This window comes from Dendropsophus ebraccatus, chromosome 13 (assembly GCF_027789765.1).
Source record: "Dendropsophus ebraccatus isolate aDenEbr1 chromosome 13, aDenEbr1.pat, whole genome shotgun sequence".
NCBI classification, from domain to species: domain Eukaryota; kingdom Metazoa; phylum Chordata; class Amphibia; order Anura; family Hylidae; genus Dendropsophus; species Dendropsophus ebraccatus.
Genome location: NC_091466.1, coordinates 1,814,686 through 1,842,062, shown reverse-complemented (window position 1 = coordinate 1,842,062; position 27,377 = coordinate 1,814,686). Strand labels below are relative to the sequence as shown.

Genomic DNA, 27,377 nt, shown 5'->3' with positions numbered 1-27,377 from the left:
ACAGTGGGCGGGGTTCAGCGTCAGGGCTCACTGTCTTGTATTGTCCTGCTGTCAGGTTCCTGACACTCCCCTCTTAGAACTCCAATCCTTGATTACCCCTTAGTTGTCTAACATCTTCTACTCCACTAGGGATAGTGCTTAGATTGACCCCTAAGGTTCCTGGAAATTCCAAGGACCCATTTGCTCTGCATGTTACATGTAGGTCTGGTTACCTACTCACAGGGCAAAAATAAGTGTGCACAGGAGTGTGAGGAGTTTTCCAGGTATTGGTCAGAGAGCCAGAGGTTGGTGGGGCTAAGGAATGTATCTGTCTTTATATCAAAACTCGTCAAGATCTGCTCTAGGTCTCACACTGCATCTTCTCATGCCCGTCGCTAACTATATCTTAGCTATTCAATTTCCCATAGCCCTCCCATAAAGATGATGGGTTCCTCTTTTTAGTGAACATCTGTCCCATTCTGGCACCCAGCCCTAGGTAGCTTATTGGGGATTGTCCAGACCTATCTAGGTCTTATAGTAGGCTCCTACTTGCGGCGGGATGCCTTCCCTCTTTGCCATCCTCCTAAGCGGCGAGAATAATCCACGGGTCTACTGCGCCTACATCTTGTACCGAATCGACAGGGCACAAGCAAGGAGTGGAACTAATACAAGTACTATTTCCACTGGTCACCGAACAGATTGTTTTCACGCCAGGAACCCGTTCATACAGAGAGTCTATCTGTCTGTGACCTTGCAGCTGCTCTCGATGTTATGCTGTATTACAAGGGTTAAGCAATAATCACAGTGTTAAGGTTAAATTTAGATGTTGACCTCTCTCTATGGAGAAAAAGTCAAATACCCAGGATAAAGGACGGTTTTTAAATATATCTAGAGTTGTAACCTGCAGTATTACCAACTCGTCACATATAAATCACGGACACAGATAAGACAATGTATCATGATTATAAGCCTGGATAAAATGGCCCAAGTTTTATTATGGTCATCACATTTTATAGTCAGATAAAATATAGGGTGGTAACAAATGCTAATAAGACATAGATGAGGCGGTGCTCGTGATTTAGATATTCAGTCATGCGCAATGGCATCTATATTAGTATTCATTATTATTATTCAAAAAGGTCAAAAAGGTTAGAACAATACATTCTCTGCAATGATACTTTCACATCATTCCAAGAGCACAATAGACCAAATAGTCCGGTTTCTTCAGACAATATCCTTGAAACTGATGAACTATTTTACTCAGAGACATCTTTATCATGAGAAAATTCCTTATTGTCTCCATGTATCAGAAGTCTCAAGGTAAAGGAATTTGTCATACATTAGAATCATAAAATTAACCCTATCAATAGCCTCCCAGAAAGGACGTAGAAGTGAGAAAGTTCGGCAATCCCTTTTCTTAATTCAGCATCAGCTTATCTCAATCACATAACAGTTTGCGACGGCAATGCAGCACTTTAACCTGGTCCTCTCCTGGGTTGCAGAGTTCTTTATCTAACAAATTAGACTCAGCATTACAAACATATAGAGAACGCAGGTGACAGGAATCTAATTAGATCCGCTCCCCTGAGGCACAGAAATTCCTTAAGAAAGGAAGTCTTTCTTACCTGGCCAGATATATCTGTGCGTCCGATGACGGATAAATCACCACATCCCGTCACATCTGTGTTCTGGTTTGCAAGAGGCTGGGTCCTGGTTCGGACGCCAAAAATGATAAGACTAAATTTAAATGTTGACCTGCCTCTATGGAGACAAGATTACAACCCAGGTATAGGATGGTTTCAGATATATCTATACAGCAGCTGCAGTTCTGCTTACACCTTAAAATCACGGACACAGACATCTGATGTACCTATCAGTAATGTAAGTTTGGGAAGCACCCCTTTATTAATTTGTGTTAAATTTTATAGACTGAATATAGGGCGGTACTACTCATGCATAGTGTATTCACAAGAAATATTAAAAAACATTCAATATAGGCGGGGTTCCAAGTCACAAGACACATACATGTCACACTCTGGTAGGTCAGTCCATAAATGGTAACAGTTTCCTGTACGGCGCAGTCAGGCTGGCACAATGTATTGTTTACCATAGGTTGTTTATAGAGAAGTGTCTCTTCCTAGCTTTGTATTATGACTAAGATGATAAGTTCAAGGAGCTGTGCTCATTGATGTGCTGCCAGCATTCCTTTCCATCTCTCTGTTATGCTCTCATCACGCTCTGATCATCTTCTAACTCAGAAGGCAGTATATATAGGTGTAGTCATAGAGGTACGGTGCAAGTAGGTAAAATCACATCACCTGGCCTTATTAGCCACCCTGGAGGAAAAGCTGCAGCATGCAAACGCAGGAGCCTTTGTGCTAGAAAATTCAGCCTCTAATGCCCTGTCGGCCGGGGGCGTCTCTGCCTTCATATTTGTGTTCCCTTTCATAATTTCAGGCGACCCCTGAACCTCATTTGGGATTTGACCACATGTGGGTTACATGCAAAGTAGTTTCTTTCTAGAAGGAATAAAGTGTGCTCTGTAGTGCCACCTACTGGACGTAGCTTCCCCTCACTCATATGCAAAGCCACAATGTCCTCCAGAAGTTCTTGCCCCATATGAGTACAGAGCAGGGTGCTGGCTAATGGGAGGCTAGAGGAATAGTGGCTGTCCATGAGGAGGGAAGCTGGAGATAGGGGCTGTTCTGGGAGACCTGGCTGTGGCTTACCCTTCGCCACACAGAACCAAGCCGTGCCAAACATTCCAGTGTATGGGGAGGGCCAGACGGGAGAGCAAATTGCCAGCCGGACAATGGTTCGGCCATCAGTTATTGAAGGTGTAAGGGGACATTTAGGTCTCCATTCGGTCTCAGCCCTCATGTCTCCTTTGACTCTCCTATAGTGGTGAGTCCTCCTTCACGTCCAGCGTCCCCCTCCATGTTTTGAGCTCCTCAGTCAGCCGTGCTTGGTTCTCGTTATACCTCACCTCTGGTCCCCCCATGGTACAGACTGCTCGTCTGCTAATTTCACATTCTTCTACCTCATCCGTTCTCAATGTACCTCTCATACATCATATCAGACGGAACATAACGTATCGCCTATCGCTCTACCTCTCATACATCATATCAGACGGAACATAACGTATCGCCTATCGCTCTACCTCTCATACATCATATCAGACGGAACATAACGTATCACCTATCGCTCTACCTCTCATACATCATAGCAGACGGAACATAACGTTTCGCCTATCGCTCTACCTCTCATACATCATAGCAGACGGAACATAACGTATCGCCTATCGCTCTACCTCTCATACATCATATCAGACGGAACATAACGTATCGCCTATCGCTCTACCTCTCATACATCATAGCAGACGGAACATAACGTATCGCCTATCGCTCTACCTCTCATACATCATATCAGACAGAACATAACGTATCACCTATCGCTCTACCTCTCATACATCATAGCAGACGGAACATAACGTATCGCCTATCGCTCTACCTCTCATACATCATATCAGACAGAACATAACGTATCACCTATCGCTCTACCTCTCATAAATCATATCAGACGGAACATAACGTATCACCTATCGCTCTACCTCTCATACATCATAGCAGACGGAACATAACGTATCACCTATCGCTCTACCTCTCATACATCATAGCAGACGGAACATAACGTATCACCTATCGCTTTACCTCTCATACATCATAGCAGACGGAACATAACGTATCGCCTATCGCTCTACCTCTCATACATCATATCAGACGGAACATAACGTATCGCCTATTGCTCTACCTCTCATACATTATAGCAGACGGAACATAACGTATCGCCTATCGCTCTACCTCTCATACATCATATCAGACGGAACATAACGTATCACCTATCGCTCTACCTCTCATAAATCATATCAGACGGAACATAACGTATCACCTATCGCTCTACCTCTCATACATCATAGCAGACGGAACATAACGTATCACCTATCGCTCTACCTCTCATACATCATATCAGACAGAACATAACGTATCACCTATCGCTCTACCTCTCATACATCATAGCAGACGGAACATAACGTATCACCTATCGCTCTACCTCTCATACATCATAGCAGAGGGAACATAACGTATCGCCTATCGCTCTACCTGTCACTTACAAATGTTTGGAGAGCTGTTTCTTTCTGTTCAATTCTGATCCAATTCTGGCCTAATTCTGAATATTACACTTAAAGTTGGCACTTTTCGATGGCTTTTAAGATGTTCTATAATGAGACCAGGGTCTACAATGAGACCTTAGAACTAAATGTATACTACTTGGAGGGAAGTTGAATCAGACTTGATCAGAACTTAGATGTGAAAATGTGTGGAGATAGAGCAGATGGGAGAAGCTTATCAGCTGGGAAAGGGAAGACGGTGCCATGCTATACACAAGTTATACACAATCAGACATACCAATAAAAGACAAAAACACATTCACATTCACAGGGGATGATGGGGATTGCAGTGATATGGTGTGTGACAGGGCGGGCTAGTGATATGGTGTGTGAATGGGCCGGGCTACTGATATAGTGTGTGACGGGGCCGGGCTACTGATATGATGTGTGACGGGGCAGGGCTACTGATATAGTGTGTGACGGGGCCGGGCTAGTGATATGATGTGTGACGGGGCCGGGCTAGTGATATGGTGTGTGACAGGGCCGGGTTAGTGATATGGTGTGTGACAGTGACGGGCTAGTGATATGGTGTGTGACGGGGCTGGGCTAAGCATATGGTGTGTGACAGGGCTAGGCTAAGAGGGAATTCACATGGGGCAGATTAAATGCAGAAATTTCCAGGGAAGGAAAAAAAAATGACTGTGGGTACTGTATCCAAGTTAGTCAGGACAAACTGCATAACAAGTGATTTCTGGAGAAGCGGTGAGTCACATGATACCGGGAATATTACCTCAACTGCAAAAAGTGAGGGGGTGTCATGTCCCAGCCCTGTTCAGTCTAGTTACTTAAAAAGACGCATGTTATTGAGTTATCTGCGGCTCACAGGTAGAGATGAGCGAACCGTCGGACTTTTGGTCCGATGGCATCTTCGCTCAATTACAATGCCTGCGATTCCAGGTGCGTAGTTGCGCTCCCGGGAATCTGCGGGCAGAATCTTCCAGGGAATTCAAGATACATTCTTTCAGCAACTTACCTGACCGCGCTCCAGCGGCGTCTGTCCCGGCTGGAGCGCAGCGCCGCCCTCCTCGGCATGGCCGGGTGACGTCATGGAGATCCGACGGTGTCCCTAGTAACCAAGAGAGCCGCGGGTCTCGCGTCAGTCAGCGCCGTCTGGCCGAGCAGCTGAGTGCTGTTGTACTCAGGCTGAGTGACGGATCTCTCCGTCACTCAGCCTGCAGTGCACCAGCTGCAATGTGGCTGGATTCAGGAGGCCGGACCAATCAGCCTTTGGTCCGGGCTCCTGATCCAGTATTAAGTTTAGTCAGTGCCAGTTGCATATCGCTGGCTATTAGGTTAATCCCTGGTCCCAGCTCCCCCCGTGTCTACTCCTGCGAACCCAGTCCTAATTCCTTTCTGCCCGACATACTGTTATTCTGACCTCCTACTGACTTGTGACTATTCTTTGTATTGCCGATTCTGTACTGCGTTGCTCGTGTGGTTTGACCCGGCTTGTTCACTACTCTTTTGTGTCGTGTTTGTCCGTGTTGTTCAGTGTTTCACTTACGTAGCGTAGGGATAGTCTTCGTGGTTGCCCGCGACCGCCTAGGGTCGATTGAGGCAAGCAGGCAGGGTCAGTGGGTGGATTCAGTGATAGGGCCCACTGTCTCTTGTCCTGTCCGTATTTGCTAGTCCTGACAGAATAGCCAGCCAGTATACTGCCACTTGCCCCATGGACAACCGATATGGCTAATATCGTGGACCAAATGCAGCGGCTCAACACCATGGTTCAGGTGCTCGCTGTAAGAGTCCAGGATCAGGAGACGGCACCCCGACAACTCACTGTGACCTCCCCAGTACCTCCTGAACCACCCGTTCAGCTCCCAGATAAATTCTCGGGGGACAGGAGAAAAATCCGTGCTTTCAGGGAAGGGTGCAAATTGTTCTTTAGGTTGCGTCCCCGCTCCTCAGGAGATGAGACTCAGAGGGTGGGCATTATAATGTCCCTTCTCCAAGGGCTGCCACAAGAATGGGCTTTTTCCTTGCGATCCACAGCACCAGAGTTGTCCACCGTAGATCAGTTTTTTGTGGCTCGGGGGTTATTGTATGATGACCCGGACAGTGCCGCCAATGCTGAGCGGCAGTTGACGGGGTTGAGGCAGGGCAGACGACCTGTAGAGGAGTATTGTTCTGAGTTTAGGCAATGGAGCGGCCTCTCCACTTGGAATGATTCAGCCCTCAGATTCCAATTCCGTGCAGGGTTGAGTGACCGACTTAAGGACATGCTGGTGGCTTACCCGACCCCTGACTCACTCAAAGAGAGTATGACATTAGCCATCAGAGTTGACCGACGTTTGAGGGACAGGCAGCGAGAGAAGGGTACTTCAGACCTGCCTAGAACCTCATTGCCCCCAGTCACCTACCCTAAGCCATCTTCTCCTGTTACACCCACGCCAGAAGAGCCAATGCAGGTGGACTCCACTGACTCCAAGGTCAGACCTACGCATCGGCTACAGAACAATCTCTTGTCTGTACTGTGGGAAGACAGGTCATCGAGTTCGAGAATGTTCGTCCAGGCCAGGACCACCGGCGCAAAACTCTAGCGCCTGAGAGATTATCGAGGGGGTTTCTCAGGCGCACAGGTAACCTTCAAAAATAAAGTGTTGTTACCTATTTCTTTGGTTTTGGGGAGTAAAAATATTAGTGGGTATGCCCAGATTGACTCTGGAGCCTCTGCGAATTTCATTAACCCTATGTTTTTTTCAGACTTAGAGGTATGTCCCCTGCTGCTTCAGAATCTAGTTAATGTCACTGGAGCAGATTCTGCCCCCTTTGCCCAAGGTGATGTACTATATAGGACCCCATGTCTGGAAGTTAAGGTGGGGTCGGTCCATATTGAAAACCTTGAGTTTCTTATTATGCATAATTTGTCGTCTGATGTCATTTTGGGATTGCCCTGGCTGGAAGCACATAATCCTGTCTTTGATTGGACCAGCAGGGAACTTGTGCGGTGGGGGGCCTGGGTGCGCTTTTCACTGTATAGCTGTGTCTTTTGCGGGATGCTCCCCTGGGGAGGGGAAGATTCCGGAATTCTTATCCGATTTTCTTGATGAAAGGGCGGTAGATGGGTTGCCACACCATAGACCGTACAACTGTGCCTGACTTAGTTCCCGGTGCCACATACCCTCGAGGTCGAATATTTAATCTGTCCTGCCCAGAGAGAGAAGCTATGCGAGAGTATATAAAGGACAGTCTGCGCAAGGGCCATATATGTCCGTCGTCTTCTCCTCTGGGGGCAGGATTTTTTGTGGGCCATGTAATGCTCCGGCGGTCTTCCAGCACTTTGTGAACGACATATTCCGGGAACATTTGGGTCAATTCCTGGTTGTCTACCTAGATGGTATTTTGATTTTTTTCACCCGATTGGGCGTCCCACGTGTTACATGTACGTACAGTAATGGAGCTGCTGAGACAGAATAACCTGTGTGCCAAGTTTTTGAAGTGCCAGTTTGGTATCCAGGAGGTATCCTTTCTGGGTTACTATATTACCCCAAATTCTTTTGGTATGGACCCCCTTAAAGTTACGGCCATTGAAAACTGGGAGCGACCCAATAACCTGAAAGCACTACAAAGGTTCCTGGGATTCGCTAATTATTATCGAAAATTTATTAAAGATTTCTCTCTGGTGGCCAAACCCCTTACGGATTTGATTAAGAAGGGGATGGACCTGGTCAACTGGTCTCCTGAGGCGGTAAAGGCATTCAATAAACTTTGGCAATGTTTTACAGTAGCTACAGTGCTGGCTCAGCCTGATGTTGATCATCCTTTCATTGTGGAGGTAGACGCGTCCGAGGTAGGGGTGGGGGCAGTACTATCCCAGGGTTCTAACACCCTTACCAACCTTCGTCCTGTTGCTTATTTTTCCAGGAAATTCTCTCAGGCAGAGGGTAATTACGATACTGGCAATAGGGAATTATTGGCCATTAAGATGGCATTTGACGAGTGGAGGCACTTCTTGGAAGGTGCCAAACATAAGGTTGTCGTGCTTACTGATCATAAAAATTTTGTATATTTAGACAGTGCTAAAGTCTCACTCCACGTCAAGCCAGGTAGGCTCTATTCTTCTCCAGGTTTAACTTTGAGATCACGTACTGGCCTGGTTCCAGAAATGTCAAGGCAGACGCCCTGTCCCGTAGTTTTGGCATTGAAAATCATCCCAGGAACCAGTTCGATACGATTTGGAGCCCTGGTGTGGTGGTGTCCGTCTTACAACAGGACCTTGTATCCCTGATTGCTGAGTCTCAGTCCCTGGCACCCCGTAATACTCCGAGCTCTTGTTTGTGCCTCCGAATCTTTGTCTCCGGGTCTTAGAGGAGATTCATGGTTCGGTGTTGGCTGGACACCCAGGGGTGGCAGGAACCAAGTTCTTGCTCTCGCGACACTACTGGTGGCCCTCCTGGGCCCGTGATGTGAAAGCTTTTGTTGATGCATGTGAAACTTGTGCTAGGTCCATGGTCCCTAGAAGGCCACCAGAGGGGTTATTACACCCTCTACCGGTTCCTACGAGACCATGGACCCATATCTCGATGGACTTTATTACGGATCTGCCCTTGTCCAGAGGGAAGACTGTTATTTGGGTAGTTGTGGACAGATTTTCCAAGATGTGTCATCTTATTCCACTATCCAAACTGCCAAATGCTCGTACTTTAGCTACGTTGTTTATTAATCATGTCTTGCGTTTACATGGCATCCCGGAGAATGTTGTTTCTGACAGGGGTGTCCAGTTTGTGGCAAAGTTTTGGAGAGAGTTTTGTGAAAAATTAGGCATCTCGTTATCCTTCTCATCAGCCTTCCATCCGCAGACTAACGGACAGACCGAGAGGACTAACCAGTCTCTGGAGCAGTTTTTGAGATGTTTCATGGCTGATGCTCAGGACAAATGGAGGTATTTTATTTCTCTAGCTGAATTTGCCTTAAATAATCATGAACAACGCTCACTTGGTACGTCACCATTCTTTGATAATTTTGGTTTCAATCCTAGGTATTCCTCTACTCATGCTGCTGAGTCAGTTTACCCTTCCGCTGAAGCCATATTTTCTAAACTGTGCACAGTTTGGGCCCAGGCTCATCAGAGCCTGGTTAAAGCCCAAGAGCAGTACAAAAAACATGCCAATAAAAGACGCGTACCTGGCCATCAATACATAGTAGGAGAAAAGGTCTGGTTGTCCACGTGAAATTTGATGTTAAGGGTTCAATCCGCTAAACTGGCACCTAAGTATGTCGGTCCATACACCATTATGGAGGTAATTAATCCTGATAAAACTGCCTGCATCATTTCGCATACATAATGTGTTCCATAAAGCACTTCTGAAAAAGTATGTTCCTCCGGATGCGCCATCTTCTCCTCCTGCTCATCTAGGGGGAGTTGGAGTATGAGATAGAAAGAATTCTGAATTCTCGCTGGGTACAAGGGTCTCTGCAGTACAGGGTTTGGCCCAGAAGAGCGTACGTGGGTTCCCAGCAGGGATATGAATGCCCCACGTCTGGTTAGACAATTTCATGTATACAATCCGTCTAAGCCTGGTCCCTCTCTGCCACTCAGCCTGCAGTGCACCAGCTGCAATGTGGCTGGATTCAGGAGGCCGGACCAATTAGTCTTTGGTCCGGGCTCCTGATACAGTATAAAGTTAAGTCAGTGCCAGTTGCATATCGCTGGCTATTAGGTTAATCCCTGGTCCCAGCTCCCCCCCTGTCTACTTTTGCGAACCCCGTCCTAATTCCTTTCTGCTGACCTATTGTTATTCTGACCTCTGCCTGACTTGTGACTATTCTTTGTATTGCCAATTCTGTACTGAATTGCTCGTGTGGTTTGACCTGGCTTGTTCACTACTCTTTTGTGTCATGTTTGTCTGTCTTGTTCAGTGTTTTACTTACATAGCGTAGGGATCGTCTTCGGGGTTGTCCGTGACCGCCTAGGGTCGATTGAGTCCAGCAGGCAGGGTCAGTGGGTGGACTCAGTGATAGGGCCCACTGTCTCTTGTCCTGTCCGTATTTGCTAGTCAAGACACATTCCCTGGATTTCCAGGGAATGTATCTTGAATTCCCTGGAAGATCCTGCCCACGGATTCCCGGGAGCGCAACTACGCACCCGGGATCGCAGGCATCGCACTGGAGTGAGTGGCTTTCGGACCGAAAGTCCGAAAGTTCCATTAATCTCTACTCATGGGATACAGTCACTGACTTCTTCTGCTCCATCTTCTCTGACCTGTCTCCACCAGTGGGGTTTTTCGCCATAGTCATTTACAAAAAAATTAGAACCCTGGGTTGAGTCTAAATTGAATTTGAGTCCTTTACATCAACTATCCAAAATGCCCTGGGTTGAGGCCTGGGAAAAATCTAATGAAAGTCCCTTAAGGTCAACTCTCCAAACATTAAAATGGACGCCCCTGGGTTGAGTCGTGTGTCATTTGACCTAAATTTTTTTTTTTTATAATGGCCCATTAAGCCGGTGGTTGAGGAGGAGGAGGAAATTAGCTGAACCATGCACTTCATACACTTTGTTGGATTGATAGGGGTTCATTGGAATTGTCTGTCAGAGCTTGAGAACACTTCATGCTTTGCTGTTTTCCACCCTTACAGATACAAAGTCTGGGTCAATCCAGTGGCTGTTCATTTTGATAATCAGCGTTAAATCCCCTTTAGAGAGAACACTGGCGGCAGGGCAGGCCAGCACCTCCTAGGTGGAGAGGTACAGTTCCAGCCACGTGTCCAGCTTGGACACTCTTTCATTGTAGTTGCATTGCAGAGGTGTGCATCAATTTCTGAGGTGTCATTGTGGACTTAGAAACCTAAATTCGACCACTTAGTTCACCAAGTCAATGCATCATTACCCATCAAATGACACGACGCACCTTTACTGATAAGGCCAGATAATGCGATGTTACCTACCTGCACCGTACCTATATGACTACACACATTATATATATATATATATATATATATATATACAGGCCTTTGTATTAGAAGCATCGGCACATAAAAGTATAGAGTTCCTGATAGGGTTAATCTTATGATTTCTAATGTCTGGGAAATTCCTCTATCCTTGAGACTTCTGATACATGGAGACAATAAGGAATGATGAACTATGTCGTACAAGTCCTTATCAGTTTCAGTTTCAAGGACATTTTCAGAAGAAACCAGACTGTTTGTTACATTTGGGCCCTGAGAATCATCCTTTATTATCAGTGCAAAGAATGTTTTTGTTTTAACTTTTTCACGTTATACCACCCTGACTGCGCCGAACAGGAAGCTAATGACCATTTATGGACTGGCCTATCAGAGTGTGACATGTATGTGTCTTGTGACTTGGAACCCCCCCTGTATTAGATGTTACATATTTCATATGAATGAGTAGTACCGCCCCATATTCTGACTATAAAATGTGATTACCATAATAAAACGTGGCCATTATTATCCAGGCTTATAATCATGATACATTGTCTTATCTGTGTCCGTGATTTATAAGTGACGAGTTGGTAATACTGCAGGTTACAGCTCTAGCTATCAATTGATAACCATCCTTTATCCTGGGTATTTGACTTTTTCTCCATAGAGAGGGGTCAACATCTTAATTTAACCTTAACATTTACCCATCACATGACACGACGCACCTTTACCCATCACATGACGCTCCTTTACCCATCACATGACACGACGCACCTTTACCCATCACATGACACGACGCACCTTTGCCCATCACATGACACGATGCACCTTTACCCATCACATGACACGACGCACCTTTACCCATCACGACACAACGCTCCTTTACCCATCACATGACACAAGGCACCTTTACCCATCACATGACACGAGGCACCTTTACCCATCACATGACACGACGCACCTTTGCCCATCACATGACACGATGCACCTTTACCCATCACATGACACGACGCACCTTTACCCATCACGACACAACGCTCCTTTACCCATCACATGACACAAGGCACCTTTACCCATCACATGACACGAGGCACCTTTACCCATCACATGACACGACGCACCTTTACCCATCACATGACACGACGCACCTTTACCCATCACATGACGCTCCTTTACCCATCACATGACACGACGCACCTTTACCCATCACATGACACGAGGCACCTTTACCCATCACATGACACGACGCACCTTTACCCATCACATGACACGATGCACCTTTACCCATCACATGACATCCTTACTCTCTGGAAAATGGAGGTCACCACTGAATCGCAATAATTCTAAATTGTGAAAACTTGATATAAAAAAATAACTAAACTAGAAAACGGAAAGAGATGACAGCAGTGCAGAGACAGGAATAATGACAGGTTCACTTTAAGAAAACACCCTCCGGGTGCTGGATCTTCCTCAGTTCATTGGCTCCCACCTCCTTAAGTCTCCATGGTCCTAGTGCTGACACATGTAAGCATGACCAGCCCTTTTCATTATTAATGCCGTCCTCCCCCGTCTTGCCCCTGGCTCCCCCCATGGATGCAGAGCAGATCACCATTTCCATAGATGCTGATACCAAGGATCCCCCCTATTAGATGCCAATTCACTGCCTGTAGATGCTTTGTTGTACCCTTCCCATAGAGGCTCAAACAGCCTCCCCCCATGTAGACACTGACAGCAGGGACCAACCCCCCCCCCCCTCCTATAGATGCTGGTCCCCTCCGCTGTAGATACTGACTAGTCTCCTCCCCTGTAGATACTGATCCCCTCCTCTGTAGATGCTGATCTCCTCCCCTGTAGATGCTGATCCCCTCCCCTGTAGATGCTGATCCCCTCCCCTGGTCCTGCCATTCCTGGATGCAGTGAAGCCGCCACCTTCCTCGGGGACATCAGGTACTGTGGATGTGGGTGGAGGAGCTGGATGTTATGGATGAGGTCTTGTGTCTGTATATGAGGACGCCATGCTGATGGATTATAGCTACCAGATATCTCCATAATGAAAAGAGGGAGATCATATGTCCCATATATATATATATATATATATATATACACACACACACGGCTGGATATATATGTCACCTGACTCCAATGCAGTGTGTATATAGGAGATAAGGGACAGGATGTATACAGAATATACCAGGGAGTACAGTGTGATGGATGGGATATAACAGGACATAGGAGGAGGTATATGGAGTATACGGGGGGGGGGGGGGGGATATAACAGGACATACAAGGAGGTATATGGAGGATACGGGGGGGGGGGATATAACAGAACATACAAGGAGGTATATGGAGGATACGGGGGGGGTACAGTGTGATGGATGGGATATAACAGGACATAGAAGGAGGTATATGGAGTATACGGGGGGGGTACAGTGTGATGGATGGGATATAACAGGACATAGAAGGAGGTATATGGAGGATACGGGGGGGTACAGTGTGATGGATGGGATATAACAGGAGATAGGGGGAGGTATATGGAGTATACGGGGGGGGGTACAGTGTGATGGATGGGATATAACAGGAGATAGGGGGAGGTATATGGAGTATACAGGGGGGGGTACAGTGTGATGGATGGGATATAACAGGACATAGGAGGAGGTATATGGAGTATACGGGGGGGGGTACAGTGTGATGGATGGGATATAACAGGACATAGGAGAAGGTATATGGAGTATCGGGGGGGGTACAGTGTGATGGATGGGATATAACAGGACATAGGAGGAGGTATATGGAGTATACGGGGGGGTACAGTGTGATGGATGGGATATAACAGGACATAGGAGGAGGTATATGGAGGATACGGGGGGGTACAGTGTGATGGATGGGATATAACAGGAGATAGGGGGAGGTATATGGAGTATACAGGGGGGGTACAGTGTGATGGATGGGATATAACAGGACATAGGAGGAGGTATATGGAGTATACGGGGGGGGGTACAGTGTGATGGATGGGATATAACAGGACATAGGAGGAGGTATATGGAGTATCGGGGGGGGTACAGTGTGATGGATGGGATATAACAGGAGATAGGGGGAGGTATATGGAGTATACAGGGGGGGTACAGTGTGATGGATGGGATATAACAGGACATAGGAGGAGGTATATGGAGGATACGGGGGGTACAGTGTGATGGATGGGATATAACAGGACATAGGAGGAGGTATATGGAGGATACGGGGGGGTACAGTGTGATGGATGGGATATAACAGGACATAGGAGAAGGTATATGGAGTATACGGGGGGGGTACAGTGTGATGGATGGGATATAACAGGACATAGGAGGAGGTATATGGAGTATACGGGGGGGTACAGTGTGATGGATGGGATATAACAGGACATAGGAGGAGGTATATGGAGTATACGGGGGGGGTACAGTGTGATGGATGGGATATAACAGGACATAGGAGGAGGTATATGGAGTATACGGGGGGGGTACAGTGTGATGGATGGGATATAACAGGACATAGGAGGAGGTATATGGAGGATACGGGGGGTACAGTGTAATGGATGGGATATAACAGGAGATAGGGGGAGGTATATGGAGTATACGGGGGAGGGTACAGTGTGATGGATGGGATATAACAGGACATAGGAGGAGGTATATGGAGTATACGGGGGGGGGTACAGTGTGATGGATGGGATATAACAGGACATAGGAGGAGGTATATGGAGTATACGGGGGGGGGTACAGTGTGATGGATGGGATATAACAGGACATAGGAGGAGGTATATTGAGTATACGGGGGGGGGTACAGTGTGATGGATGGGATATAACAGGACATAGGAGGAGGTATATGGAGGATACGGGGGGGGGGGTACAGTGTGATGGATGGGATATAACAGGACATAGGAGGAGGTATATGGAGGATACGGGGGGGGGGGGTACAGTGTGATGTATGGGATATAACAGGACATAGGAGGAGGTATATGGAGTATACAGGGGGGGTACAGTGTGATGGATGGGATATAACAGGACATAGGAGGAGGTATATGGAGTATACGGGGGGGTACAGTGTGATGGATGGGATATAACAGGACATAGGAGGAGGTATATGGAGGATACGGGGGGGGGGGGGGTACAGTGTGATGGATGGGATATAACAGGACATAGGAGGAGGTATATGGAGTATACGGGGGGAGTACAGTGTGATGGATGGGATATAACAGGACATAGGAGGAGGTATATGGAGGATACGGGGGGGGGTACAGTATGATGGATGGGATATAACAGGACATAGGAGGAGGTATATGGAGTATACGGGGGGTACAGTGTGATGTATGGGATATAACAGGACATAGGAGGAGGTATATGGAGTATATGGGGGGGTACAGTGTGATGGATGGGATATAACAGGACATAGGAGGAGGTATATGGAGTATATGGGGGGGTACAGTGTGATGGATGGGATATAACAGGACATAGGAGAAGGTATATGGAGTATACGGGCGTGGGGGGGTACAGTGTGATGGATGGGATATAACAGGACATAGGAGGAGGTATATGGAGTATACGGGGGGGGGGTACAGTGTGATGGATGGGATATAACAGGACATAGGAGGAGGTATATGGAGTATACGGGGGAGGGTACAGTGTGATGGATGGGATATAACAGGACATAGGAGGAGGTATATGGAGTATACGGGGGGGGGTACAGTGTGATGGATGGGATATAACAGGACATAGGAGGAGGTATATGGAGGATACGGGGGGGGTACAGTGTGATGGATGGGATATAACAGGACATAGGAGGAGGTATATGGAGTATACGGGGGGGGGGTACAGTGTGATGGATGGGATATAACAGGACATAGGAGGAGGTATATGGAGTATACAGGGGGGGTACAGTGTGATGGATGGGATATAACAGGAGATAGGGGGAGGTATATGGAGTATACGGGGGGGGGTACAGTGTGATGGATGGGATATAACAGGACATAGGAGGAGGTATATGGAGTATACAGGGGGGGTACAGTGTGATGGATGGGATATAACAGGAGATAGGGGGAGGTATATGGAGTATACGGGGGGGGGTACAGTGTGATGGATGGGATATAACAGGACATAGAAGGAGGTATATGGAGGATACGGGGGGGTACAGTGTGATGGATGGGATATAACAGGACATAGGAGGAGGTATATGGAGTATACGGGGGAGGGTACAGTGTGATGGATAGGATATAACAGGACATAGAAGGAGGTATATGGAGGATACGGGGGGGTACAGTGTGATGGATGGGATATAACAGGACATAGGAGGAGGTATATGGAGTATACGGGGGGGGGGTACAGTGTGATGGATGGGATATAACAGGACATAGGAGGAGGTATATGGAGTATACGGGGGAGGGTACAGTGTGATGGATAGGATATAACAGGACATAGGAGGAGGTATATGGAGTATACGGGGGGGGGTACAGTGTGATGGATGGGATATAACAGGACATAGGAGGAGGTATATGGAGTATACGGGGGGGGGTACAGTGTGATGGATGGGATATAACAGGACATAGGAGGAGGTATATGGAGTATACGGGGGGGTACAGTGTGATGGATGGGATGTAACAGGACATAGGAGGAGGTATATGGAGTATCGGGGGGGGGTACAGTGTGATGGATGGGATATAACAGGACATAGGAGGAGGTATATGGAGTATACGGGGGGGGGGGGGGGGAGTACAGTGTGATGGATGGGATATAAAAGGACATAGGAGGAGGTATATGGAGTATACGGGGGGGGGTACAGTGTGATGGATGGGATATAACAGGACATAGGAGGAAATATATGGAGGATACGGGGGGGGAAGTACAGTGTGATGGATGGGATATAACAGGACATAGGAGGAGGTATATGGAGGATACGGGGGGGGGAAGTACAGTGTGATGGATGGGATATAACAGGACAAAGAAGGAGGTATATGGAGTATGGGGGGGTACAGTGTGATGGATGGGATATAACAGGACATAGGAGGAGGTATATGGAGGATACGGGGGGGGGGTACAGTGTGATGGATGGGATATAACAGGACAAAGAAGGAGGTATATGGAGTATGGGGGGGGTACAGTGTGATGGATGGGATATAACAGGACATAGGAGGAGGTATATGGAGTATACGGGGGGGGGGTACAGTGTGATGGATGGGATATAACAGGACAAAGAAGGAGGTATATGGAGTATGGGGGGGGTACAGTGTGATGGATGGGATATAACAGGACATAGGAGGAGGTATATGGAGTATACGGGGGGGGGAGTACAGTGTGATGGATGGGATATAACAGGACATAGGAGGAAATATATGGAGGATACGGGGGGGGGTACAGTGTGATGGATGGGATATAACAGGACATAGGAGGAGGTATATGGAGTAGGGATGAGCGAACTTTTGAAAAAAAATAGTGAAAAAAAATATTGGAAAAAAAAGTTTACAAGGAGGATGTCGAGAACCAGGAGGAGGCAGCAGTAGATTGCTCGCCTCTCAGTCCAGTATTGTTGAGAAGAGACAAGTTGAGCAGCAGGAGGAGGCAGCAGTTGATTGATTCCAGTCCAGTATTATTGAGGAGAGGCTACTTGAGGAAGATGAGGCAGCAGTTGATCGATTCCAGGCCAGTATTATGAAGGAGAGGCTACTTGAGGAAGATGAGGCAGCAGTTGATCGATTCCAGGCCAGTATTATTGAGGAGAGGCTACTTGAGGAAGATGAGGCAGCAGTTGATCGATTCCAGGCCAGTATTATGAAGGAGAGGCTACTTGAGGAGGAGGAGGCAGCAGTTGATTGTATCCAGGCCAGTATAATTAAAAAGAGACTACTAGAAGAGCAGGAGGAGGCAGCAGTTGATTGATTCCAGTCCAGTATTATTGAGGAGAGGCTACTTGAGGAGGAGGCAGCAGTTGATCAATTCCAGGCCAGTACTATGGAGGAGAGGCTACTTGAGGAAGATGAGGGAGCAGTTGATCAATTCCAGGCCAGTATTATGGAGGAGAGGCTAATTGAGGAGGAGGAGGCAGCAGTTCATCAATTCCAGGCCAGTATTATTGAGGAGAGGCTACTTGAGGAGGATGAGGCAGCAGTTGATCGATTCCAGGCCAGGGTTATTAAAATCAGACTACTTCAGGACCAGCAGTTGATCGATTCCAGGCCAGTATTATTGAGGAGAAGCTACTTGAGGAGGAGGAGGCAGCAGCAGTTTATCAATTCCAGGCCAGGATTATCAAGGAGAGGCTAATTGAGGAGGATGAGCCAGCAGTTGATCGATTCCAGGCCAGGATTATCAAGGAGAGGCTACTTGATGAGGAGCAGGCAGCAGTTGATCGATTCCAGGCCAGTAAAATTAAAAAGAGACTACTAGAAGAGCAGGAGGAGGCAGCAGTTGATTGATTCCAGGCCAGTATAATTAAAGAGAGACTACTTGAGCAGCAGGAGGAGTCAGCAGTTGATTGATTCCAGGCCAGTATTATCGAGGAGAGGCTACTTGAGGAGGATGAGGCAGCAGTTGATCGATTACAGGCCAGTATAATTAAAAACAGACTACTTGAGCAGCAGGAGGAGGCAGCGGTTGATTGATTCCAGGCCAGTATTATTGAGGAGAGGCTACTTGAGGAGGAGGCAGCAGCAGTTTATCTATTCCAGGCCAGGAGTATGGAGGAGAGGCTAATTGAGGACGAGGAGGCAGCAGTTGATCGATTCCAGCCCAGTATAATTAAAAACAGACTACTTGAGCAGCTGGAGGAGGCAGCAGTTGATCAATTCCAGGCCAGTATTATTGAGGAGCGGCTACTTGAGGAGGAGGAGGAGGAGGAGGAGGCAGCATTTGATTGATTCCATGTCAGTATTATTTAAAACAGACCAGTTGAGGAGCAGGAGAAGGCAGCAGTTGATGGCTCCCAGGCTAGTATTGTTACAAACAGACAAGCTGAGAAGGCAGATTCCACCCAGTATGTTTCCAAATAAACAATTGACTGTGGGGGCATTAGTAGGAGTAGTATTCTTTTGGCCCCAGAAGGACCTAGTACAGACAACTAAAGTTTGAAGCTAAGGATATGCATGTGTGTAAAAATCATTCTTTAAACATGACAACATGTTAATGTAGAGTTCAGCACAGGACAGTCAACGTTAAAAAACACCCCCTCTAACATTACACCTAGTCTAGCAGGATACGGATACGGTAAAATAGACAGAGAACCTCACCCTCAGAATGCATGAGGTGAAGAAAGGACATTTAAAAAAGGTACAGATTCAGGAAGGCTTTACCCCAGTTCCATTATCCAAAAATACGTGTCCAATTTTCATTAAATTGACACCTCACTTGCACTTGCTTTACAAATTGACGCAACTACTCTGGTGTCAAACCTGTTGAATCTGGGCCTATGGCTGTTGGCGATACACATATATATATATTTTTTTCTTAACACCAGTTTGATGTCCTAACCGGGTGTAGCGTCCAATACAATGGATGTATGCTTTTGTGTTTTTTAAGTGCTGTCACCAGCTGGCTTAAAGGATAAGTCCGGTCAATTAATAAGTTTCTGGGTCAAGTAAGGGTACAGAAAGTTATTGACTGCCTGGACTTATCTTTTAAAGTGGGTAGGGGAAAAACCCCTGATGGGGTATGGGAGTGACCTCCCACCCTCGCTTTTGTCACTCCCAAAAAACCTCACCCTATGGGTACCTTCACATGTGGCTGCGGGTCTGCTGAGTAAAATCCACAGGGCATTTTTATACCGTTCACCAAATGGCATTCAGTACTAGGGTGCCGGCCGGACATACGCAGTTCTGCGCTGAACTGGGTATTTGCGCCCAGTCCCATAGTACTGAAGGTGGCATAAAATCAGCCAACGATGCGCTGTGGATTTTAGCCAGCAGGGAACCACAAAAAAAGCCTCCTATTGTAAAGGCCCCCGTAAAAAAGGCAAGATAACCGGCCTTTCAGCAACTGTTTGTTGCTGTAACTAACTGTGGTGGTTTTTTATATCAAAGTTGAAGGACAGCAGCCTCCGTGATATATACCCCATAGACAGCCTTATTCCTCGCGTGACTGCATGAGAGGCGTGAAATAATTTGCACACAGAAGAACCCCATCGGGATTTGTGGTGCAAGATTTCACTACTCTCATAATATCCACAAAATACCTCAAGAACAGTTAGTACCCGCTCACAAAACGGTGAGTAGTGTTCCTTGGCACAGCTGCCAGGGATAGAACCCCACAGCTATAGTTCACAAAAGGTGAAATCCACACTTTTTGAAGCATAGTCGTGGGGATTATTTTAGGGTTGCTACTGTTCTTGGGGTATGGGTTGGACGGTGCACTGGTACAAGGCATTAATCTGGTGTGGAGATGTTAAATGGCCAACACACCATGGCCATCAAATTTGGAAATGGGGATCTGTTATTTCAAATGTATCCGAATTAAGTTGGGAATTTTTAAGGTGATTTTTAAAAAAAAATTTGGGGTCTAAGGGGGGAACATTACTTAAGTTAAATTACGGATTTTTACGTTGGGCACATATTTAGGATATCAAGGTCAATTTCTTGGACACACGGATTGCCATGCAAAACGGGTGACTGATGACTTAGTCATTCACATCAGGCAGGGGGGTGGTATAATCCGATGTAATCCAGGCACGATTCATCTTAACAAAAGTGAGCATCTCCACACTGTGGCAAGAGAGCCTCGTTCTTTGCGGTGTTATGATGTTACCCGCCGCGCTAAATACCCTCTCGGACGCCACACTACTGGCTGGGCAGGACAGCAGAGCCAAGGCAAACTCTGCCAGTTGAGGCCAAATCTCGAGTTTTTCTGCCCAGTACTGCACGGGGTCGGTGACACTTTGGGGCAGGGTAGAATCAAGGTAGGCAGTGACCTGGTGGCTGAGCTTATGCTGGTCAACGCCATGAGTCCGGTGCTGTGTCCTTTCTTCACCAGCTGGCTGCATAAAATCGCTCATGAGGGCTTGCAGGCTGTAGCAACTTCTGACGCCTCCACTAGTGGTGGTGGGAGTGGAGCGCGCTGGTTCCCCCCTAGAGGATGTTGTCTGGGAACCTGGCTGGTCTCGCAGGTAAGTTGAGACCAACTGACTGGTGAGCATGTCCCTGTAGTACACCAGTTTAGCCTCCCTCTGTGATGGCGGGAAGAATTCTACCATTTTGCGGCAGAAGAGAGGGTCCAACAGGGTGGCCAGCCAGTATTGGTCCCTCTGGCGGATGTCCACAATCCGGAGAGGCAGAGAAGCCAGGTGGCGGTGTGCGGAATGGCTGGGCTTAGACATCTTCCTCCTCCTCAACCTCCATCTGCACTTCATCCAGCTCTGGGCTCAAGGCGATGTTCAGCCTTGGAGTTGTGGCCTGGGAATCCTCGCTGATGATGTTGCTCAGCGCACTTTCCAGAACATGGAGGAGTGGGATGATGTCGTTGATCCCATAGTCCTGCCTGCTCACAAAGAGAGTCGCGTCCTCAAAAGGGATCAACTATTGGCAGACTTCCCGCATTAACTGCTAGTGTGTTATTTAAAAGTCGCAGTGTGGCGTGAAGCTGCCTGATTGCCCAATGAGGTAGTCTGTTACGGCTGACCTTTGCTCGTACAGGCGGTCGAGCATATGGAGGGCAGAATTCCAGCGGGTTGGCACGTCGCAGATTAGCCGATGTTGGGACATACTCTGCGCTGTCTCTGTATTCTGAGCAGGGTGTTCCTTGCAGCGTAGGAGTGGCTGAAATGTTTGCACACTCTACGTGACATCCTCATAAGGTCATGTAGTGCATGAAATGATCGGAGAAACCTCTGCACTATGAGGTTGATCACATGTGCCATACAAGGTGTATGAGTCAGCCCTCCCCGCTGAACTGCAGAGACAATGTTCCTCCCGTTGTCCGCTACGACACTTCCCACCGTTAGTCGACGTGGGGTCAGCCATTCAGCTATCTCCTCCCTGATGGTCTGAAGGAGCTCCTGCCCACTGTGGCTTCGTTGACCCAGGCTCACCAAATGGAGGACAGCCTGAGAGCGGTGGGCCTGACATCGGTGGTAAGACACTGTGTCAGGTTGGACTGCAGTGGTGGTGGAGGCAGAACTTGTGCTACCCGCTGCTGGCCCCCTAAAGCACCATGGAGGTGACAGTGGCAAGAATGGGCCAACTTCCTGATGGTCTCCTGGGAGGATGTTGACCCAATGGGCAGTAACTGCCATGTACTGGCCTTGCCAGGACCAGACATCAGCACTCAGGTGCACGGTCTTGGACACCGAGAGTCCCAATGAGTCGCCAACCTTTCTCTTCACATAACTGTGCAGTGATGGGACAGCTTTGCTCGAGATATAGTGGCGGCTGGGGACTCGCCATCTGGGGTGCGCACACGCCATGAAATCCCTGAAAGGCTGGGAGTCCACAAGATTAAATGGCAGGGACTGAAGCATCAGCAGCTTAACCATGTGTCCGGCCAGTTTCTGTGCCATGGGATGGCTGCTGGAGTACACCTGACGTTTGCCCATGGACTCGGTCAGGGATTGCTGCCTCATTAGGGGTGTACATGGCAGTGAGACTGTGCTGCTGCTGGCAACTGAGGCTGACGAGGCCTGAGTTGCAGTGACAGGATGCTGCATGATGGGATCTGCAGTGTATGGTGCATCCTGACAGGAGGTGGTATTGGGGTCACGTTTTTTCCAGGCCTGTTGGTGTTGCCTTTCCATGTGCTTCCTCATGGATGTTGTCCCAAGATTATCACCCCTGCCACGACTGACCCTCTCGTTGCACAGCAGGCACAGAGCGATGTGCTTATCTGTCCCCAGCCGAAAGAACTGCCAGATGACAGAGGACCGTGGTTTGCTGCCAGCCACGGGGGGTCTTGCGGCCTGTTGGCTGCCACTGCTGCCTGAGGGTCCCCTCTCAGGACCAAGACTTGGAGGTAAGGGACTCTGCCTGGTAGGTTGTCTGCTACCCCTCCCTCTTGTGCCTCGCTTCCTTGCACCAGTGGGATGTTGCTGCTTCGGTAGCACCTCACTTTCCTCCCCTGATGACACTGAGGATAATGGTGCTTGGGGGCGCCACGTCCGATCGGCGACATCATCATCACCACCACTGCTACTGTCCTCCAGTGGCTGGGACAGGATCTCAGGTGTGGCACTGGATGCCCCTCCCTGGCTTACAGCCACCCCCTCCTCTGCAGTCTCTGCACGTTCCACCTGCTGCCTTTGGTGGACTACCTCCTCCTCATCATCATCATCACTAAAAAGTGGTAGAGAATCCAAAGGCAAATCAAGATTTGCCAACAGTTCCCTGGCAGAAGGTGCCCCAGAGGTGAGTGGCATAGTAATAACAGGGGACGGGGCAAAGGACTGTCACTGACCGTCCCATGTAAGGGTGGTGTCGGATGATCCAGCTGACCTCGTTTGGGAGCTTTGGGCGGTGGAAGTGGAGCATTGGGTAAGCCAATCTAGAACCGCTGGCTGTGTGGTTCTTACAGAACCACTGGGTGTCTGGGGTAGCTGCACCCTGCTGCCACGCCTGTTGCCCCGGCTGCCGCCGGGCCTGGTGCTGCCACTTCTCCTACCCTCACCGCCTGCCGTTGCAGTCCTTGCCTGGGAAGTGCTGGAAGTAGGACGCTTGGACATAGTTCTTTGGTTGGTGTAAATTTTGAAAAAGAAATAATCTATCGGGCAGAAGGCACAAATTTTCAGTGACTATTGCTTTGTGGGTTGGAGGCACCCAGCAAAGCAGAAATTTACAGGTTATCCCAAAAAAAACAATAATTTTTTTTTTTTTTACTTTTTTGGTTGCGGGTGGCTAGAGGGATTTGACGGCAACCAGCAGAGCACAAACGGACAGCTTTTGTGGGGCGCTGACTTCGTCTCAAATAGAACAGCTGATCACAAACAAACAAACAAACTTTTTTTTATTTTTTTTGAAGGTTTTTTTTTTTAAAACTTTTTTGGTTGCGGGCAGCTAGCGGGGTTTGACGGCAACTAGCAGAGCACAAACGGACAGCTTTTGTGAGGCGCTGACACCTAGAACAGCGGATCACAAACAAACAAACGTCTAGCGTCTCCTCTCTGTCACGGAACAGTAGCTGGTTCAATGCTACGTGTCCTGAGTGAGTCTTCTCACTTTTCTCTCCCTATTTCTTTTTTTTATCTCCCTAGATATCACGATTTTTGAGTTAGATGGCTATCTCTCCCTCTCTCTACCTAACTCTTGATTTCTCAGCCTCTTTCACTATGTATGGGCTTATCAAGCTTTCCCTGGATCTTGCGATTTTTTTTTTTTTTATCTTCCTCTCTCCTGCTTCTCTCACAAACAATATATACTCCTTCTCTATCTCTCCCTGTACTTATCCAGTTGTTTGGATATGTAATCTATGTGTTTTCCCTCTCTGCCTAACGTACATCTCCTCTCTCTCTGCAGTCTAGACACACAATGAGAAAGAGCATGGACGCTCAGGCACTTCCTGTTCCTGGAGTGACGTCACACACCTTGATATTCACATAATAGCAGGATACAAAGGATTATAGGAGTAATAATCCCTTGTAGCCTGTTCTATTCTCTGATTAAAGTACAGTTTTGCGACGCCGTTGCGATTTTAACGAACTTCTTCACAAACCTTTTGAAAGTTCGGTTCGGTACCGAACCGAACTTTTTGCAAAGTTCGTAACAAATCTGGTTCATACCGGTTCGGTTCGCTCATCCCTAATATGGAGTATGGGGAGGCGGGTACAGTGTGATGGATGGGATATAACAGGAGAATAGGAGAAATCCTGCCCAGGGGCTTTTCTAATGACAAGGAGGGTGGGGAGGAAGAAGGGAGAGGCGTAGTAGGCCTAGGGCACAGACACTCTAGGCCACGCCTCATTGACTCAGCTGCTTCAGATTAACTACTAGGCGACCCTGGGCATACCTGTATGTCCTGGGCCCGCTAGGGATGTTCAGAGCGGTGCCGTGTGGCGGTCCCCCGCTCTGAACCGTCGCAGTCCCGGGTGCAATCGGACCGTGCCTGCTAATTAAGCAATCGGATGCAGCTGTCAAACAGCTGCATCCGATTACTTACTGCAGCCCATCCCTGGTGTCTAGTGGGGGGGGGGGGGGAAATCGCACAGCATCACCGGGCAGGGTCAATGTAAGATGAAGATCTATCCGGAGGGCACAGCATCACCGGACAGGGTCATTGTAGGATGAAGATCTATCCAGAGGGGACAGCATCACCGGAGAGAGTCACTGTAGGCTGAAGGTCTATCCGGAGGGCACAGCATCACCGGACAGAGTCACTGTAGGCTGAAGATCCATCCGGAGGGCACAGCATCACCGGACAGGGTCACTGTAGGATGAAGATCTATCCGGAGGGCACAGCATCACCGGACAGGGTCATTGTAGGATGAAGATCTATCCGGAGGGCACAGCATCACCGGAGAGAGTCACTGTAGGATGAAGATCTATCCGGAGGGCTCAGCATCACCGGAGAGAGTCACTGTAGGATGAAGATCTATCCGGAGGGCTCAGCATCACCAGACAGGGTCACTGTAGGATGAAGATCTATCCGGAGGGCACAGCATCACCGGACAGGGTAACTGTAGGATGAAGATCTATCCGGAGGGCACAGCATCACCGGACAGGGTCACTGAAGGCTGAAGATCTATCCGGAGGGCACAGCATCACCGGATAGAGTCACTGTAGGATGAAGATCCCTCCGGAGGGCACAGCATCACCGGACAGGGTCACTGTAGGATGAAGATCCACCCGGAGGGCACAGCATCACGGGACAGTCACTGTAGGATGAAGATCTATCCGGAGGGCACAGCATCACTGGAGAGAGGCACTGTAGGATAAAGATCTATCCAGAGGGCACAGGGTCACTGTAAAATGAAGATCCATCCGGACAGAGTCATGGACTTTCTTAGGATTCATCCCCCCAGACCATTACTACTCAACTATACTGAACATACGCCCTGCTGTATCTTCCTTGTTCCCCACAAATGCTTCTCCCTTTCTTGCAGACACCTGACACTTAAGTTTCTCTGTCAGTTGCCCTTTTCTTCATTATCTGCAGCCTTTTCTTATTTTTTTGTATTGGCCGGTCTCGGTGGAGGCTTCTTGTTTCGACCCTGCTCTGTGAGTCCAAGTTAACAAGCTGTGAGGTTTTAATGTTTCTGCACAGTTAAGCTCTAGGCCCTCCACTTCTCTTCTTACGTCCAGTCATATTCCTTGATTTCCCGCTGTCATCACTATGTCAGGGTTCCATAATCATGGCTAGAGTTGGGCAGGGATAATGGCAGCACTCCATTACCGGAGCAAGACCAATAGCCCTTGTCATCTTCAACATTTTTATTGAGAAACAGAATGGTAAAACTGCTTACCACAGACCTCCTTAGACAATAGAGACTATAATTCGTATGGGGACTTTCAACTCTAATCCCACATCTAAGAAGGATCAGACATTGAATTTTACTTGCCTAATCAATTTGATTTTAAACCCCTAATACACGGGGTGACAGAGAGGAGCAAACAAGCGCTGTCAGTGCTCGCTTGCTCCTCGTTCCCCGCTGGCTGCTGGCGCTATTACACGCATCGGCAGAGGGGGGCTGCAGGGAGTTGCAGGGGGGCTGCTCGGGAGATTGCTTGATTGTCCGGGCAGCCAATAGCAGATAGCAGTGGTCTGCTGCAGCTGCTTCTATTTCACAGAGCGACGGCAGCAGATCGCCGCTACATTAGTCGTTTGTCTTTCAACATGTTGAAAGACAAACGACTGCAAGGATCAACCAACATCGTTCATGTCGATTGACTGTTGTCTCCTATTACACAAGACGATATTAGGTCATAACGGCTGATAATCGTTTCGTGTAATAGGCTTCCACCAAAGAAATCTGGAGAGAACAGAGGAATCTAACAAGGGATTGCCCTCCTGCCTTTCCATTCATAAACACCTAGCGTGTGGAGGGTTCATGTGTATGGAGGCATCAGGAGAGACATCTGCTGAGGTGACAGCTACTGAAGGTATATAGGTAATATTACAAACCAAGATATATTGCCAGTTTAAAGTTGAGCACTGTAACGTCTACCCTATTACTTGTTCTCCGACATACATTTTCATCTCTCCTTATCGCCCCCTACACATGAATACATAAGCGCTCATGTGTAAGTGTAAGGGCCTCATTACACCAACAGATTATCTGACAGATTTTTTTAAGCCAAAGCCAGGAATGGATTTGAAAAGAGGAGAAATCTGTCTTTTCTTTATGACCTGTCCTCTGTGTATAG

At 47.9% G+C, this 27,377-nt stretch overlaps 1 protein-coding gene across 1 annotated transcript in view; it reads left to right on the top strand.

Annotated features, from left to right (window-relative positions):
• The first annotated feature begins 13,021 nt into the window (after positions 1-13,021).
• Positions 13,022-27,377, top strand: part of RUSC1 (RUN and SH3 domain containing 1) — a 43,813-nt gene continuing 29,457 nt past the window's right edge. Inside the window, exon 1 of the mRNA XM_069950367.1 lies at positions 13,022-13,036. The gene's annotated coding sequence lies outside the window, so the exon portion shown is untranslated. The remainder of the gene's footprint in view (positions 13,037-27,377) is intronic.